Here is a 15,560-nt window from a genome sequence, read left to right on the forward strand (position 1 = left end):
CACTTTTCACACTTCCTCCTTTTGTTTTTTATCTTTCACACTTTTGACTTTCTTTATTCATCCAAATAGCAAACTCATCACCACTCAACCTGACCAACTCGGCTATGTCCCCGTGCTGCAGTTCTCTGTCTTATCTAGATCATTTGCAATTGAATGGAATAGATCCCTTTTGGACAAAGTGGATTCACCTGCTGCTGCAGTGACCACAGGTGTGATAACATCTAGAATTGGCATCTGGTGCGATCTCTCCGCTTCCACTCCAAAGAAAGTTACCTGTTTATTCCTATCATGCATTGGTTTTTGGGGTTTTCTTTGAGTAATGATGATCTCTTTAGTAGTCTGTTGGCGCCCTCTCCTGGAGGAATAGTTTGCTTGCTCTTGGACATTCTAAAAGAGAGGTCATGATAGACATTGAGCTTCTGAGCTCAATTGGGGAAAGTCATGGGTGATGAATGTTTGCAACCTACTGCGAAGCCTCATACCGCAATATAAGGAACGTCAAATACTAAGAAAGGGCGGCCTATGAAAGAATTACTACTTTCAATAAGTACACTTAAACGGCTAATTGGGAATAGAAAAACTGTAAAAAGCCCTCTGAGAAAGCCCCCCTCTAACCTTTGATAGTAAGCTTTTCTGTAGTCTGCCTGTTGATGTATTTTCCGTTTGAACTGTGCACAACATGAAGAGACGGAACACTGGCGGCTTGTCACAATGCCCCCCGATGACATCACAATAGCGCTGCTGCCTAGAAAACAAGCTGCGCAGAAGAAGTTGTTCTTTGGGTGGGAGGGTGGGCTAGTGGAAGGAGGGGGCAATCTCTTTTTTTCCCGGGTGGTAGGGGGATGACAGGAGAAGGGAAGCGGGTGGTGAGAAAGGTACAGAGGGCAGGGTTTGGGGGCTGGGAAGGAAAGGGAAAAGATTAGGGTTTGGGGATGATGAAAGGGCTTTCTACGGGTAAGGATGGCAAAGGGTGGCAGTGACGGAAAGTCAGGCAACCTGTCCTGTCCGTCTTTTTGTATCGTGAATTGGAAAGACTGCAAGGGGGAGGGGAGTTGCTTGCGCCCTAAAGGAGGAGTTATTCAGATTCATTGCAGTGGGCGGCGGCTGCAAAACGCACCATTCTTCTTGTTTTGGCTCTGCAAAGCAGCCTTTTCAAGGGTTGGCTTGGGTGACAAAATGTCTTGTGTAGGCGTGGGTTTGTCTCCCTCTCGCTCTCTCTCCCTAAGATGTGTCCGGCATAGGCCAGGGTGCCACTCGAGGCCCAAACCAATTCTGGTTATCGCTTCTCGGCCTTTTGGCTAAGATCAAGTGTAGTATCTGTTCTTATCAGTTTAATATCTGATACGTCCCCTATCTGGGGACCATATATTAAATGGATTTTTAGAACAGGGAGATGGAAAAAGAGCTTGCTCTGTCCACTCCACGCATTGACCTGGTATTGCAGTACCTCCAGGAACGGTGCACCCCTTCTTAACCCAGTTTCCAAAAGCAGAACTCAATTCACCTGATTCATATTAGCCCGATTTAATGAATTGGAAGAAAGCATACGTCTTCATATGCACCTCAATTTGGCCCATTCACTTTTCACACTTCCTCCTTTTGTTTTTTATCTTTCACACTTTTGACTTTCTTTATTCATCCAAATAGCAAACTCATCACCACTCAACCTGACCAACTCGGCTATGTCCCCGTGCTGCAGTTCTCTGTCTTATCTAGATCATTTGCAATTGAATGGAATAGATCCCTTTTGGACAAAGTGGATTCACCTGCTGCTGCAGTGACCACAGGTGTGATAACATCTAGAATTGGCATCTGGTGCGATCTCTCCGCTTCCACTCCAAAGAAAGTTACCTGTTTATTCCTATCATGCATTGGTTTTTGGGGTTTTCTTTGAGTAATGATGATCTCTTTAGTAGTCTGTTGGCGCCCTCTCCTGGAGGAATAGTTTGCTTGCTCTTGGACATTCTAAAAGAGAGGTCATGATAGACATTGAGCTTCTGAGCTCAATTGGGGAAAGTCATGGGTGATGAATGTTTGCAACCTACTGCGAAGCCTCATACCGCAATATAAGGAACGTCAAATACTAAGAAAGGGCGGCCTATGAAAGAATTACTACTTTCAATAAGTACACTTAAACGGCTAATTGGGAATAGAAAAACTGTAAAAAGCCCTCTGAGAAAGCCCCCCTCTAACCTTTGATAGTAAGCTTTTCTGTAGTCTGCCTGTTGATGTATTTTCCGTTTGAACTGTGCACAACATGAAGAGACGGAACACTGGCGGCTTGTCACAATGCCCCCCGATGACATCACAATAGCGCTGCTGCCTAGAAAACAAGCTGCGCAGAAGAAGTTGTTCTTTGGGTGGGAGGGTGGGCTAGTGGAAGGAGGGGGCAATCTCTTTTTTTCCCGGGTGGTAGGGGGATGACAGGAGAAGGGAAGCGGGTGGTGAGAAAGGTACAGAGGGCAGGGTTTGGGGGCTGGGAAGGAAAGGGAAAAGATTAGGGTTTGGGGATGATGAAAGGGCTTTCTACGGGTAAGGATGGCAAAGGGTGGCAGTGACGGAAAGTCAGGCAACCTGTCCTGTCCGTCTTTTTGTATCGTGAATTGGAAAGACTGCAAGGGGGAGGGGAGTTGCTTGCGCCCTAAAGGAGGAGTTATTCAGATTCATTGCAGTGGGCGGCGGCTGCAAAACGCACCATTCTTCTTGTTTTGGCTCTGCAAAGCAGCCTTTTCAAGGGTTGGCTTGGGTGACAAAATGTCTTGTGTAGGCGTGGGTTTGTCTCCCTCTCGCTCTCTCTCCCTAAGATGTGTCCGGCATAGGCCAGGGTGCCACTCGAGGCCCAAACCAATTCTGGTTATCGCTTCTCGGCCTTTTGGCTAAGATCAAGTGTAGTATCTGTTCTTATCAGTTTAATATCTGATACGTCCCCTATCTGGGGACCATATATTAAATGGATTTTTAGAACAGGGAGATGGAAAAAGAGCTTGCTCTGTCCACTCCACGCATTGACCTGGTATTGCAGTACCTCCAGGAACGGTGCACCCCTTCTTAACCCAGTTTCCAAAAGCAGAACTCAATTCACCTGATTCATATTAGCCCGATTTAATGAATTGGAAGAAAGCATACGTCTTCATATGCACCTCAATTTGGCCCATTCACTTTTCACACTTCCTCCTTTTGTTTTTTATCTTTCACACTTTTGACTTTCTTTATTCATCCAAATAGCAAACTCATCACCACTCAACCTGACCAACTCGGCTATGTCCCCGTGCTGCAGTTCTCTGTCTTATCTAGATCATTTGCAATTGAATGGAATAGATCCCTTTTGGACAAAGTGGATTCACCTGCTGCTGCAGTGACCACAGGTGTGATAACATCTAGAATTGGCATCTGGTGCGATCTCTCCGCTTCCACTCCAAAGAAAGTTACCTGTTTATTCCTATCATGCATTGGTTTTTGGGGTTTTCTTTGAGTAATGATGATCTCTTTAGTAGTCTGTTGGCGCCCTCTCCTGGAGGAATAGTTTGCTTGCTCTTGGACATTCTAAAAGAGAGGTCATGATAGACATTGAGCTTCTGAGCTCAATTGGGGAAAGTCATGGGTGATGAATGTTTGCAACCTACTGCGAAGCCTCATACCGCAATATAAGGAACGTCAAATACTAAGAAAGGGCGGCCTATGAAAGAATTACTACTTTCAATAAGTACACTTAAACGGCTAATTGGGAATAGAAAAACTGTAAAAAGCCCTCTGAGAAAGCCCCCCTCTAACCTTTGATAGTAAGCTTTTCTGTAGTCTGCCTGTTGATGTATTTTCCGTTTGAACTGTGCACAACATGAAGAGACGGAACACTGGCGGCTTGTCACAATGCCCCCCGATGACATCACAATAGCGCTGCTGCCTAGAAAACAAGCTGCGCAGAAGAAGTTGTTCTTTGGGTGGGAGGGTGGGCTAGTGGAAGGAGGGGGCAATCTCTTTTTTTCCCGGGTGGTAGGGGGATGACAGGAGAAGGGAAGCGGGTGGTGAGAAAGGTACAGAGGGCAGGGTTTGGGGGCTGGGAAGGAAAGGGAAAAGATTAGGGTTTGGGGATGATGAAAGGGCTTTCTACGGGTAAGGATGGCAAAGGGTGGCAGTGACGGAAAGTCAGGCAACCTGTCCTGTCCGTCTTTTTGTATCGTGAATTGGAAAGACTGCAAGGGGGAGGGGAGTTGCTTGCGCCCTAAAGGAGGAGTTATTCAGATTCATTGCAGTGGGCGGCGGCTGCAAAACGCACCATTCTTCTTGTTTTGGCTCTGCAAAGCAGCCTTTTCAAGGGTTGGCTTGGGTGACAAAATGTCTTGTGTAGGCGTGGGTTTGTCTCCCTCTCGCTCTCTCTCCCTAAGATGTGTCCGGCATAGGCCAGGGTGCCACTCGAGGCCCAAACCAATTCTGGTTATCGCTTCTCGGCCTTTTGGCTAAGATCAAGTGTAGTATCTGTTCTTATCAGTTTAATATCTGATACGTCCCCTATCTGGGGACCATATATTAAATGGATTTTTAGAACAGGGAGATGGAAAAAGAGCTTGCTCTGTCCACTCCACGCATTGACCTGGTATTGCAGTACCTCCAGGAACGGTGCACCCCTTCTTAACCCAGTTTCCAAAAGCAGAACTCAATTCACCTGATTCATATTAGCCCGATTTAATGAATTGGAAGAAAGCATACGTCTTCATATGCACCTCAATTTGGCCCATTCACTTTTCACACTTCCTCCTTTTGTTTTTTATCTTTCACACTTTTGACTTTCTTTATTCATCCAAATAGCAAACTCATCACCACTCAACCTGACCAACTCGGCTATGTCCCCGTGCTGCAGTTCTCTGTCTTATCTAGATCATTTGCAATTGAATGGAATAGATCCCTTTTGGACAAAGTGGATTCACCTGCTGCTGCAGTGACCACAGGTGTGATAACATCTAGAATTGGCATCTGGTGCGATCTCTCCGCTTCCACTCCAAAGAAAGTTACCTGTTTATTCCTATCATGCATTGGTTTTTGGGGTTTTCTTTGAGTAATGATGATCTCTTTAGTAGTCTGTTGGCGCCCTCTCCTGGAGGAATAGTTTGCTTGCTCTTGGACATTCTAAAAGAGAGGTCATGATAGACATTGAGCTTCTGAGCTCAATTGGGGAAAGTCATGGGTGATGAATGTTTGCAACCTACTGCGAAGCCTCATACCGCAATATAAGGAACGTCAAATACTAAGAAAGGGCGGCCTATGAAAGAATTACTACTTTCAATAAGTACACTTAAACGGCTAATTGGGAATAGAAAAACTGTAAAAAGCCCTCTGAGAAAGCCCCCCTCTAACCTTTGATAGTAAGCTTTTCTGTAGTCTGCCTGTTGATGTATTTTCCGTTTGAACTGTGCACAACATGAAGAGACGGAACACTGGCGGCTTGTCACAATGCCCCCCGATGACATCACAATAGCGCTGCTGCCTAGAAAACAAGCTGCGCAGAAGAAGTTGTTCTTTGGGTGGGAGGGTGGGCTAGTGGAAGGAGGGGGCAATCTCTTTTTTTCCCGGGTGGTAGGGGGATGACAGGAGAAGGGAAGCGGGTGGTGAGAAAGGTACAGAGGGCAGGGTTTGGGGGCTGGGAAGGAAAGGGAAAAGATTAGGGTTTGGGGATGATGAAAGGGCTTTCTACGGGTAAGGATGGCAAAGGGTGGCAGTGACGGAAAGTCAGGCAACCTGTCCTGTCCGTCTTTTTGTATCGTGAATTGGAAAGACTGCAAGGGGGAGGGGAGTTGCTTGCGCCCTAAAGGAGGAGTTATTCAGATTCATTGCAGTGGGCGGCGGCTGCAAAACGCACCATTCTTCTTGTTTTGGCTCTGCAAAGCAGCCTTTTCAAGGGTTGGCTTGGGTGACAAAATGTCTTGTGTAGGCGTGGGTTTGTCTCCCTCTCGCTCTCTCTCCCTAAGATGTGTCCGGCATAGGCCAGGGTGCCACTCGAGGCCCAAACCAATTCTGGTTATCGCTTCTCGGCCTTTTGGCTAAGATCAAGTGTAGTATCTGTTCTTATCAGTTTAATATCTGATACGTCCCCTATCTGGGGACCATATATTAAATGGATTTTTAGAACAGGGAGATGGAAAAAGAGCTTGCTCTGTCCACTCCACGCATTGACCTGGTATTGCAGTACCTCCAGGAACGGTGCACCCCTTCTTAACCCAGTTTCCAAAAGCAGAACTCAATTCACCTGATTCATATTAGCCCGATTTAATGAATTGGAAGAAAGCATACGTCTTCATATGCACCTCAATTTGGCCCATTCACTTTTCACACTTCCTCCTTTTGTTTTTTATCTTTCACACTTTTGACTTTCTTTATTCATCCAAATAGCAAACTCATCACCACTCAACCTGACCAACTCGGCTATGTCCCCGTGCTGCAGTTCTCTGTCTTATCTAGATCATTTGCAATTGAATGGAATAGATCCCTTTTGGACAAAGTGGATTCACCTGCTGCTGCAGTGACCACAGGTGTGATAACATCTAGAATTGGCATCTGGTGCGATCTCTCCGCTTCCACTCCAAAGAAAGTTACCTGTTTATTCCTATCATGCATTGGTTTTTGGGGTTTTCTTTGAGTAATGATGATCTCTTTAGTAGTCTGTTGGCGCCCTCTCCTGGAGGAATAGTTTGCTTGCTCTTGGACATTCTAAAAGAGAGGTCATGATAGACATTGAGCTTCTGAGCTCAATTGGGGAAAGTCATGGGTGATGAATGTTTGCAACCTACTGCGAAGCCTCATACCGCAATATAAGGAACGTCAAATACTAAGAAAGGGCGGCCTATGAAAGAATTACTACTTTCAATAAGTACACTTAAACGGCTAATTGGGAATAGAAAAACTGTAAAAAGCCCTCTGAGAAAGCCCCCCTCTAACCTTTGATAGTAAGCTTTTCTGTAGTCTGCCTGTTGATGTATTTTCCGTTTGAACTGTGCACAACATGAAGAGACGGAACACTGGCGGCTTGTCACAATGCCCCCCGATGACATCACAATAGCGCTGCTGCCTAGAAAACAAGCTGCGCAGAAGAAGTTGTTCTTTGGGTGGGAGGGTGGGCTAGTGGAAGGAGGGGGCAATCTCTTTTTTTCCCGGGTGGTAGGGGGATGACAGGAGAAGGGAAGCGGGTGGTGAGAAAGGTACAGAGGGCAGGGTTTGGGGGCTGGGAAGGAAAGGGAAAAGATTAGGGTTTGGGGATGATGAAAGGGCTTTCTACGGGTAAGGATGGCAAAGGGTGGCAGTGACGGAAAGTCAGGCAACCTGTCCTGTCCGTCTTTTTGTATCGTGAATTGGAAAGACTGCAAGGGGGAGGGGAGTTGCTTGCGCCCTAAAGGAGGAGTTATTCAGATTCATTGCAGTGGGCGGCGGCTGCAAAACGCACCATTCTTCTTGTTTTGGCTCTGCAAAGCAGCCTTTTCAAGGGTTGGCTTGGGTGACAAAATGTCTTGTGTAGGCGTGGGTTTGTCTCCCTCTCGCTCTCTCTCCCTAAGATGTGTCCGGCATAGGCCAGGGTGCCACTCGAGGCCCAAACCAATTCTGGTTATCGCTTCTCGGCCTTTTGGCTAAGATCAAGTGTAGTATCTGTTCTTATCAGTTTAATATCTGATACGTCCCCTATCTGGGGACCATATATTAAATGGATTTTTAGAACAGGGAGATGGAAAAAGAGCTTGCTCTGTCCACTCCACGCATTGACCTGGTATTGCAGTACCTCCAGGAACGGTGCACCCCTTCTTAACCCAGTTTCCAAAAGCAGAACTCAATTCACCTGATTCATATTAGCCCGATTTAATGAATTGGAAGAAAGCATACGTCTTCATATGCACCTCAATTTGGCCCATTCACTTTTCACACTTCCTCCTTTTGTTTTTTATCTTTCACACTTTTGACTTTCTTTATTCATCCAAATAGCAAACTCATCACCACTCAACCTGACCAACTCGGCTATGTCCCCGTGCTGCAGTTCTCTGTCTTATCTAGATCATTTGCAATTGAATGGAATAGATCCCTTTTGGACAAAGTGGATTCACCTGCTGCTGCAGTGACCACAGGTGTGATAACATCTAGAATTGGCATCTGGTGCGATCTCTCCGCTTCCACTCCAAAGAAAGTTACCTGTTTATTCCTATCATGCATTGGTTTTTGGGGTTTTCTTTGAGTAATGATGATCTCTTTAGTAGTCTGTTGGCGCCCTCTCCTGGAGGAATAGTTTGCTTGCTCTTGGACATTCTAAAAGAGAGGTCATGATAGACATTGAGCTTCTGAGCTCAATTGGGGAAAGTCATGGGTGATGAATGTTTGCAACCTACTGCGAAGCCTCATACCGCAATATAAGGAACGTCAAATACTAAGAAAGGGCGGCCTATGAAAGAATTACTACTTTCAATAAGTACACTTAAACGGCTAATTGGGAATAGAAAAACTGTAAAAAGCCCTCTGAGAAAGCCCCCCTCTAACCTTTGATAGTAAGCTTTTCTGTAGTCTGCCTGTTGATGTATTTTCCGTTTGAACTGTGCACAACATGAAGAGACGGAACACTGGCGGCTTGTCACAATGCCCCCCGATGACATCACAATAGCGCTGCTGCCTAGAAAACAAGCTGCGCAGAAGAAGTTGTTCTTTGGGTGGGAGGGTGGGCTAGTGGAAGGAGGGGGCAATCTCTTTTTTTCCCGGGTGGTAGGGGGATGACAGGAGAAGGGAAGCGGGTGGTGAGAAAGGTACAGAGGGCAGGGTTTGGGGGCTGGGAAGGAAAGGGAAAAGATTAGGGTTTGGGGATGATGAAAGGGCTTTCTACGGGTAAGGATGGCAAAGGGTGGCAGTGACGGAAAGTCAGGCAACCTGTCCTGTCCGTCTTTTTGTATCGTGAATTGGAAAGACTGCAAGGGGGAGGGGAGTTGCTTGCGCCCTAAAGGAGGAGTTATTCAGATTCATTGCAGTGGGCGGCGGCTGCAAAACGCACCATTCTTCTTGTTTTGGCTCTGCAAAGCAGCCTTTTCAAGGGTTGGCTTGGGTGACAAAATGTCTTGTGTAGGCGTGGGTTTGTCTCCCTCTCGCTCTCTCTCCCTAAGATGTGTCCGGCATAGGCCAGGGTGCCACTCGAGGCCCAAACCAATTCTGGTTATCGCTTCTCGGCCTTTTGGCTAAGATCAAGTGTAGTATCTGTTCTTATCAGTTTAATATCTGATACGTCCCCTATCTGGGGACCATATATTAAATGGATTTTTAGAACAGGGAGATGGAAAAAGAGCTTGCTCTGTCCACTCCACGCATTGACCTGGTATTGCAGTACCTCCAGGAACGGTGCACCCCTTCTTAACCCAGTTTCCAAAAGCAGAACTCAATTCACCTGATTCATATTAGCCCGATTTAATGAATTGGAAGAAAGCATACGTCTTCATATGCACCTCAATTTGGCCCATTCACTTTTCACACTTCCTCCTTTTGTTTTTTATCTTTCACACTTTTGACTTTCTTTATTCATCCAAATAGCAAACTCATCACCACTCAACCTGACCAACTCGGCTATGTCCCCGTGCTGCAGTTCTCTGTCTTATCTAGATCATTTGCAATTGAATGGAATAGATCCCTTTTGGACAAAGTGGATTCACCTGCTGCTGCAGTGACCACAGGTGTGATAACATCTAGAATTGGCATCTGGTGCGATCTCTCCGCTTCCACTCCAAAGAAAGTTACCTGTTTATTCCTATCATGCATTGGTTTTTGGGGTTTTCTTTGAGTAATGATGATCTCTTTAGTAGTCTGTTGGCGCCCTCTCCTGGAGGAATAGTTTGCTTGCTCTTGGACATTCTAAAAGAGAGGTCATGATAGACATTGAGCTTCTGAGCTCAATTGGGGAAAGTCATGGGTGATGAATGTTTGCAACCTACTGCGAAGCCTCATACCGCAATATAAGGAACGTCAAATACTAAGAAAGGGCGGCCTATGAAAGAATTACTACTTTCAATAAGTACACTTAAACGGCTAATTGGGAATAGAAAAACTGTAAAAAGCCCTCTGAGAAAGCCCCCCTCTAACCTTTGATAGTAAGCTTTTCTGTAGTCTGCCTGTTGATGTATTTTCCGTTTGAACTGTGCACAACATGAAGAGACGGAACACTGGCGGCTTGTCACAATGCCCCCCGATGACATCACAATAGCGCTGCTGCCTAGAAAACAAGCTGCGCAGAAGAAGTTGTTCTTTGGGTGGGAGGGTGGGCTAGTGGAAGGAGGGGGCAATCTCTTTTTTTCCCGGGTGGTAGGGGGATGACAGGAGAAGGGAAGCGGGTGGTGAGAAAGGTACAGAGGGCAGGGTTTGGGGGCTGGGAAGGAAAGGGAAAAGATTAGGGTTTGGGGATGATGAAAGGGCTTTCTACGGGTAAGGATGGCAAAGGGTGGCAGTGACGGAAAGTCAGGCAACCTGTCCTGTCCGTCTTTTTGTATCGTGAATTGGAAAGACTGCAAGGGGGAGGGGAGTTGCTTGCGCCCTAAAGGAGGAGTTATTCAGATTCATTGCAGTGGGCGGCGGCTGCAAAACGCACCATTCTTCTTGTTTTGGCTCTGCAAAGCAGCCTTTTCAAGGGTTGGCTTGGGTGACAAAATGTCTTGTGTAGGCGTGGGTTTGTCTCCCTCTCGCTCTCTCTCCCTAAGATGTGTCCGGCATAGGCCAGGGTGCCACTCGAGGCCCAAACCAATTCTGGTTATCGCTTCTCGGCCTTTTGGCTAAGATCAAGTGTAGTATCTGTTCTTATCAGTTTAATATCTGATACGTCCCCTATCTGGGGACCATATATTAAATGGATTTTTAGAACAGGGAGATGGAAAAAGAGCTTGCTCTGTCCACTCCACGCATTGACCTGGTATTGCAGTACCTCCAGGAACGGTGCACCCCTTCTTAACCCAGTTTCCAAAAGCAGAACTCAATTCACCTGATTCATATTAGCCCGATTTAATGAATTGGAAGAAAGCATACGTCTTCATATGCACCTCAATTTGGCCCATTCACTTTTCACACTTCCTCCTTTTGTTTTTTATCTTTCACACTTTTGACTTTCTTTATTCATCCAAATAGCAAACTCATCACCACTCAACCTGACCAACTCGGCTATGTCCCCGTGCTGCAGTTCTCTGTCTTATCTAGATCATTTGCAATTGAATGGAATAGATCCCTTTTGGACAAAGTGGATTCACCTGCTGCTGCAGTGACCACAGGTGTGATAACATCTAGAATTGGCATCTGGTGCGATCTCTCCGCTTCCACTCCAAAGAAAGTTACCTGTTTATTCCTATCATGCATTGGTTTTTGGGGTTTTCTTTGAGTAATGATGATCTCTTTAGTAGTCTGTTGGCGCCCTCTCCTGGAGGAATAGTTTGCTTGCTCTTGGACATTCTAAAAGAGAGGTCATGATAGACATTGAGCTTCTGAGCTCAATTGGGGAAAGTCATGGGTGATGAATGTTTGCAACCTACTGCGAAGCCTCATACCGCAATATAAGGAACGTCAAATACTAAGAAAGGGCGGCCTATGAAAGAATTACTACTTTCAATAAGTACACTTAAACGGCTAATTGGGAATAGAAAAACTGTAAAAAGCCCTCTGAGAAAGCCCCCCTCTAACCTTTGATAGTAAGCTTTTCTGTAGTCTGCCTGTTGATGTATTTTCCGTTTGAACTGTGCACAACATGAAGAGACGGAACACTGGCGGCTTGTCACAATGCCCCCCGATGACATCACAATAGCGCTGCTGCCTAGAAAACAAGCTGCGCAGAAGAAGTTGTTCTTTGGGTGGGAGGGTGGGCTAGTGGAAGGAGGGGGCAATCTCTTTTTTTCCCGGGTGGTAGGGGGATGACAGGAGAAGGGAAGCGGGTGGTGAGAAAGGTACAGAGGGCAGGGTTTGGGGGCTGGGAAGGAAAGGGAAAAGATTAGGGTTTGGGGATGATGAAAGGGCTTTCTACGGGTAAGGATGGCAAAGGGTGGCAGTGACGGAAAGTCAGGCAACCTGTCCTGTCCGTCTTTTTGTATCGTGAATTGGAAAGACTGCAAGGGGGAGGGGAGTTGCTTGCGCCCTAAAGGAGGAGTTATTCAGATTCATTGCAGTGGGCGGCGGCTGCAAAACGCACCATTCTTCTTGTTTTGGCTCTGCAAAGCAGCCTTTTCAAGGGTTGGCTTGGGTGACAAAATGTCTTGTGTAGGCGTGGGTTTGTCTCCCTCTCGCTCTCTCTCCCTAAGATGTGTCCGGCATAGGCCAGGGTGCCACTCGAGGCCCAAACCAATTCTGGTTATCGCTTCTCGGCCTTTTGGCTAAGATCAAGTGTAGTATCTGTTCTTATCAGTTTAATATCTGATACGTCCCCTATCTGGGGACCATATATTAAATGGATTTTTAGAACAGGGAGATGGAAAAAGAGCTTGCTCTGTCCACTCCACGCATTGACCTGGTATTGCAGTACCTCCAGGAACGGTGCACCCCTTCTTAACCCAGTTTCCAAAAGCAGAACTCAATTCACCTGATTCATATTAGCCCGATTTAATGAATTGGAAGAAAGCATACGTCTTCATATGCACCTCAATTTGGCCCATTCACTTTTCACACTTCCTCCTTTTGTTTTTTATCTTTCACACTTTTGACTTTCTTTATTCATCCAAATAGCAAACTCATCACCACTCAACCTGACCAACTCGGCTATGTCCCCGTGCTGCAGTTCTCTGTCTTATCTAGATCATTTGCAATTGAATGGAATAGATCCCTTTTGGACAAAGTGGATTCACCTGCTGCTGCAGTGACCACAGGTGTGATAACATCTAGAATTGGCATCTGGTGCGATCTCTCCGCTTCCACTCCAAAGAAAGTTACCTGTTTATTCCTATCATGCATTGGTTTTTGGGGTTTTCTTTGAGTAATGATGATCTCTTTAGTAGTCTGTTGGCGCCCTCTCCTGGAGGAATAGTTTGCTTGCTCTTGGACATTCTAAAAGAGAGGTCATGATAGACATTGAGCTTCTGAGCTCAATTGGGGAAAGTCATGGGTGATGAATGTTTGCAACCTACTGCGAAGCCTCATACCGCAATATAAGGAACGTCAAATACTAAGAAAGGGCGGCCTATGAAAGAATTACTACTTTCAATAAGTACACTTAAACGGCTAATTGGGAATAGAAAAACTGTAAAAAGCCCTCTGAGAAAGCCCCCCTCTAACCTTTGATAGTAAGCTTTTCTGTAGTCTGCCTGTTGATGTATTTTCCGTTTGAACTGTGCACAACATGAAGAGACGGAACACTGGCGGCTTGTCACAATGCCCCCCGATGACATCACAATAGCGCTGCTGCCTAGAAAACAAGCTGCGCAGAAGAAGTTGTTCTTTGGGTGGGAGGGTGGGCTAGTGGAAGGAGGGGGCAATCTCTTTTTTTCCCGGGTGGTAGGGGGATGACAGGAGAAGGGAAGCGGGTGGTGAGAAAGGTACAGAGGGCAGGGTTTGGGGGCTGGGAAGGAAAGGGAAAAGATTAGGGTTTGGGGATGATGAAAGGGCTTTCTACGGGTAAGGATGGCAAAGGGTGGCAGTGACGGAAAGTCAGGCAACCTGTCCTGTCCGTCTTTTTGTATCGTGAATTGGAAAGACTGCAAGGGGGAGGGGAGTTGCTTGCGCCCTAAAGGAGGAGTTATTCAGATTCATTGCAGTGGGCGGCGGCTGCAAAACGCACCATTCTTCTTGTTTTGGCTCTGCAAAGCAGCCTTTTCAAGGGTTGGCTTGGGTGACAAAATGTCTTGTGTAGGCGTGGGTTTGTCTCCCTCTCGCTCTCTCTCCCTAAGATGTGTCCGGCATAGGCCAGGGTGCCACTCGAGGCCCAAACCAATTCTGGTTATCGCTTCTCGGCCTTTTGGCTAAGATCAAGTGTAGTATCTGTTCTTATCAGTTTAATATCTGATACGTCCCCTATCTGGGGACCATATATTAAATGGATTTTTAGAACAGGGAGATGGAAAAAGAGCTTGCTCTGTCCACTCCACGCATTGACCTGGTATTGCAGTACCTCCAGGAACGGTGCACCCCTTCTTAACCCAGTTTCCAAAAGCAGAACTCAATTCACCTGATTCATATTAGCCCGATTTAATGAATTGGAAGAAAGCATACGTCTTCATATGCACCTCAATTTGGCCCATTCACTTTTCACACTTCCTCCTTTTGTTTTTTATCTTTCACACTTTTGACTTTCTTTATTCATCCAAATAGCAAACTCATCACCACTCAACCTGACCAACTCGGCTATGTCCCCGTGCTGCAGTTCTCTGTCTTATCTAGATCATTTGCAATTGAATGGAATAGATCCCTTTTGGACAAAGTGGATTCACCTGCTGCTGCAGTGACCACAGGTGTGATAACATCTAGAATTGGCATCTGGTGCGATCTCTCCGCTTCCACTCCAAAGAAAGTTACCTGTTTATTCCTATCATGCATTGGTTTTTGGGGTTTTCTTTGAGTAATGATGATCTCTTTAGTAGTCTGTTGGCGCCCTCTCCTGGAGGAATAGTTTGCTTGCTCTTGGACATTCTAAAAGAGAGGTCATGATAGACATTGAGCTTCTGAGCTCAATTGGGGAAAGTCATGGGTGATGAATGTTTGCAACCTACTGCGAAGCCTCATACCGCAATATAAGGAACGTCAAATACTAAGAAAGGGCGGCCTATGAAAGAATTACTACTTTCAATAAGTACACTTAAACGGCTAATTGGGAATAGAAAAACTGTAAAAAGCCCTCTGAGAAAGCCCCCCTCTAACCTTTGATAGTAAGCTTTTCTGTAGTCTGCCTGTTGATGTATTTTCCGTTTGAACTGTGCACAACATGAAGAGACGGAACACTGGCGGCTTGTCACAATGCCCCCCGATGACATCACAATAGCGCTGCTGCCTAGAAAACAAGCTGCGCAGAAGAAGTTGTTCTTTGGGTGGGAGGGTGGGCTAGTGGAAGGAGGGGGCAATCTCTTTTTTTCCCGGGTGGTAGGGGGATGACAGGAGAAGGGAAGCGGGTGGTGAGAAAGGTACAGAGGGCAGGGTTTGGGGGCTGGGAAGGAAAGGGAAAAGATTAGGGTTTGGGGATGATGAAAGGGCTTTCTACGGGTAAGGATGGCAAAGGGTGGCAGTGACGGAAAGTCAGGCAACCTGTCCTGTCCGTCTTTTTGTATCGTGAATTGGAAAGACTGCAAGGGGGAGGGGAGTTGCTTGCGCCCTAAAGGAGGAGTTATTCAGATTCATTGCAGTGGGCGGCGGCTGCAAAACGCACCATTCTTCTTGTTTTGGCTCTGCAAAGCAGCCTTTTCAAGGGTTGGCTTGGGTGACAAAATGTCTTGTGTAGGCGTGGGTTTGTCTCCCTCTCGCTCTCTCTCCCTAAGATGTGTCCGGCATAGGCCAGGGTGCCACTCGAGGCCCAAACCAATTCTGGTTATCGCTTCTCGGCCTTTTGGCTAAGATCAAGTGTAGTATCTGTTCTTATCAGTTTAATATCTGATACGTCCCCTATCTGG

At 46.3% G+C, this 15,560-nt stretch overlaps 9 non-coding genes and 1 pseudogene across 9 annotated transcripts; all 10 read left to right on the plus strand.

Moving 5' to 3' along the window:
- Positions 1-1,278: 1,278 nt before the first annotated feature.
- LOC142268359 (U2 spliceosomal RNA) lies at positions 1,279-1,469 on the plus strand. The gene has a single exon (XR_012734087.1). It is a non-coding gene; the product is annotated as a U2 spliceosomal RNA (small nuclear RNA).
- A 1,387-nt stretch (positions 1,470-2,856) lies between these two features.
- Positions 2,857-3,047, plus strand: LOC142268360 (U2 spliceosomal RNA). The gene has a single exon (XR_012734088.1). It is a non-coding gene; the product is annotated as a U2 spliceosomal RNA (small nuclear RNA).
- Positions 3,048-4,434: 1,387 nt separating this feature from the next.
- LOC142268361 (U2 spliceosomal RNA) lies at positions 4,435-4,625 on the plus strand. Its single transcript, XR_012734089.1, has one exon. It is a non-coding gene; the product is annotated as a U2 spliceosomal RNA (small nuclear RNA).
- A 1,387-nt stretch (positions 4,626-6,012) lies between these two features.
- Positions 6,013-6,203, plus strand: LOC142268362 (U2 spliceosomal RNA). Its single transcript, XR_012734090.1, has one exon. It is a non-coding gene; the product is annotated as a U2 spliceosomal RNA (small nuclear RNA).
- A 1,387-nt stretch (positions 6,204-7,590) lies between these two features.
- LOC142268363 (U2 spliceosomal RNA) lies at positions 7,591-7,781 on the plus strand. Its single transcript, XR_012734091.1, has one exon. It is a non-coding gene; the product is annotated as a U2 spliceosomal RNA (small nuclear RNA).
- Positions 7,782-9,168: 1,387 nt separating this feature from the next.
- LOC142268365 (U2 spliceosomal RNA) lies at positions 9,169-9,359 on the plus strand. The gene has a single exon (XR_012734093.1). It is a non-coding gene; the product is annotated as a U2 spliceosomal RNA (small nuclear RNA).
- Positions 9,360-10,746: 1,387 nt separating this feature from the next.
- On the plus strand, positions 10,747-10,937 carry LOC142268367 (U2 spliceosomal RNA). The gene has a single exon (XR_012734094.1). It is a non-coding gene; the product is annotated as a U2 spliceosomal RNA (small nuclear RNA).
- A 1,387-nt stretch (positions 10,938-12,324) lies between these two features.
- Positions 12,325-12,515, plus strand: LOC142268368 (U2 spliceosomal RNA). Its single transcript, XR_012734095.1, has one exon. It is a non-coding gene; the product is annotated as a U2 spliceosomal RNA (small nuclear RNA).
- Positions 12,516-13,902: 1,387 nt separating this feature from the next.
- LOC142268369 (U2 spliceosomal RNA) lies at positions 13,903-14,093 on the plus strand. The gene has a single exon (XR_012734096.1). It is a non-coding gene; the product is annotated as a U2 spliceosomal RNA (small nuclear RNA).
- A 1,387-nt stretch (positions 14,094-15,480) lies between these two features.
- On the plus strand, positions 15,481-15,560 carry LOC142268308 (U2 spliceosomal RNA; annotated as a pseudogene; the record flags this gene model as incomplete).

Source organism: Anomaloglossus baeobatrachus, unplaced genomic scaffold (genome assembly GCF_048569485.1).
Source record: "Anomaloglossus baeobatrachus isolate aAnoBae1 unplaced genomic scaffold, aAnoBae1.hap1 Scaffold_2998, whole genome shotgun sequence".
Taxonomy (NCBI): Eukaryota; Metazoa; Chordata; class Amphibia; order Anura; family Aromobatidae; genus Anomaloglossus; species Anomaloglossus baeobatrachus.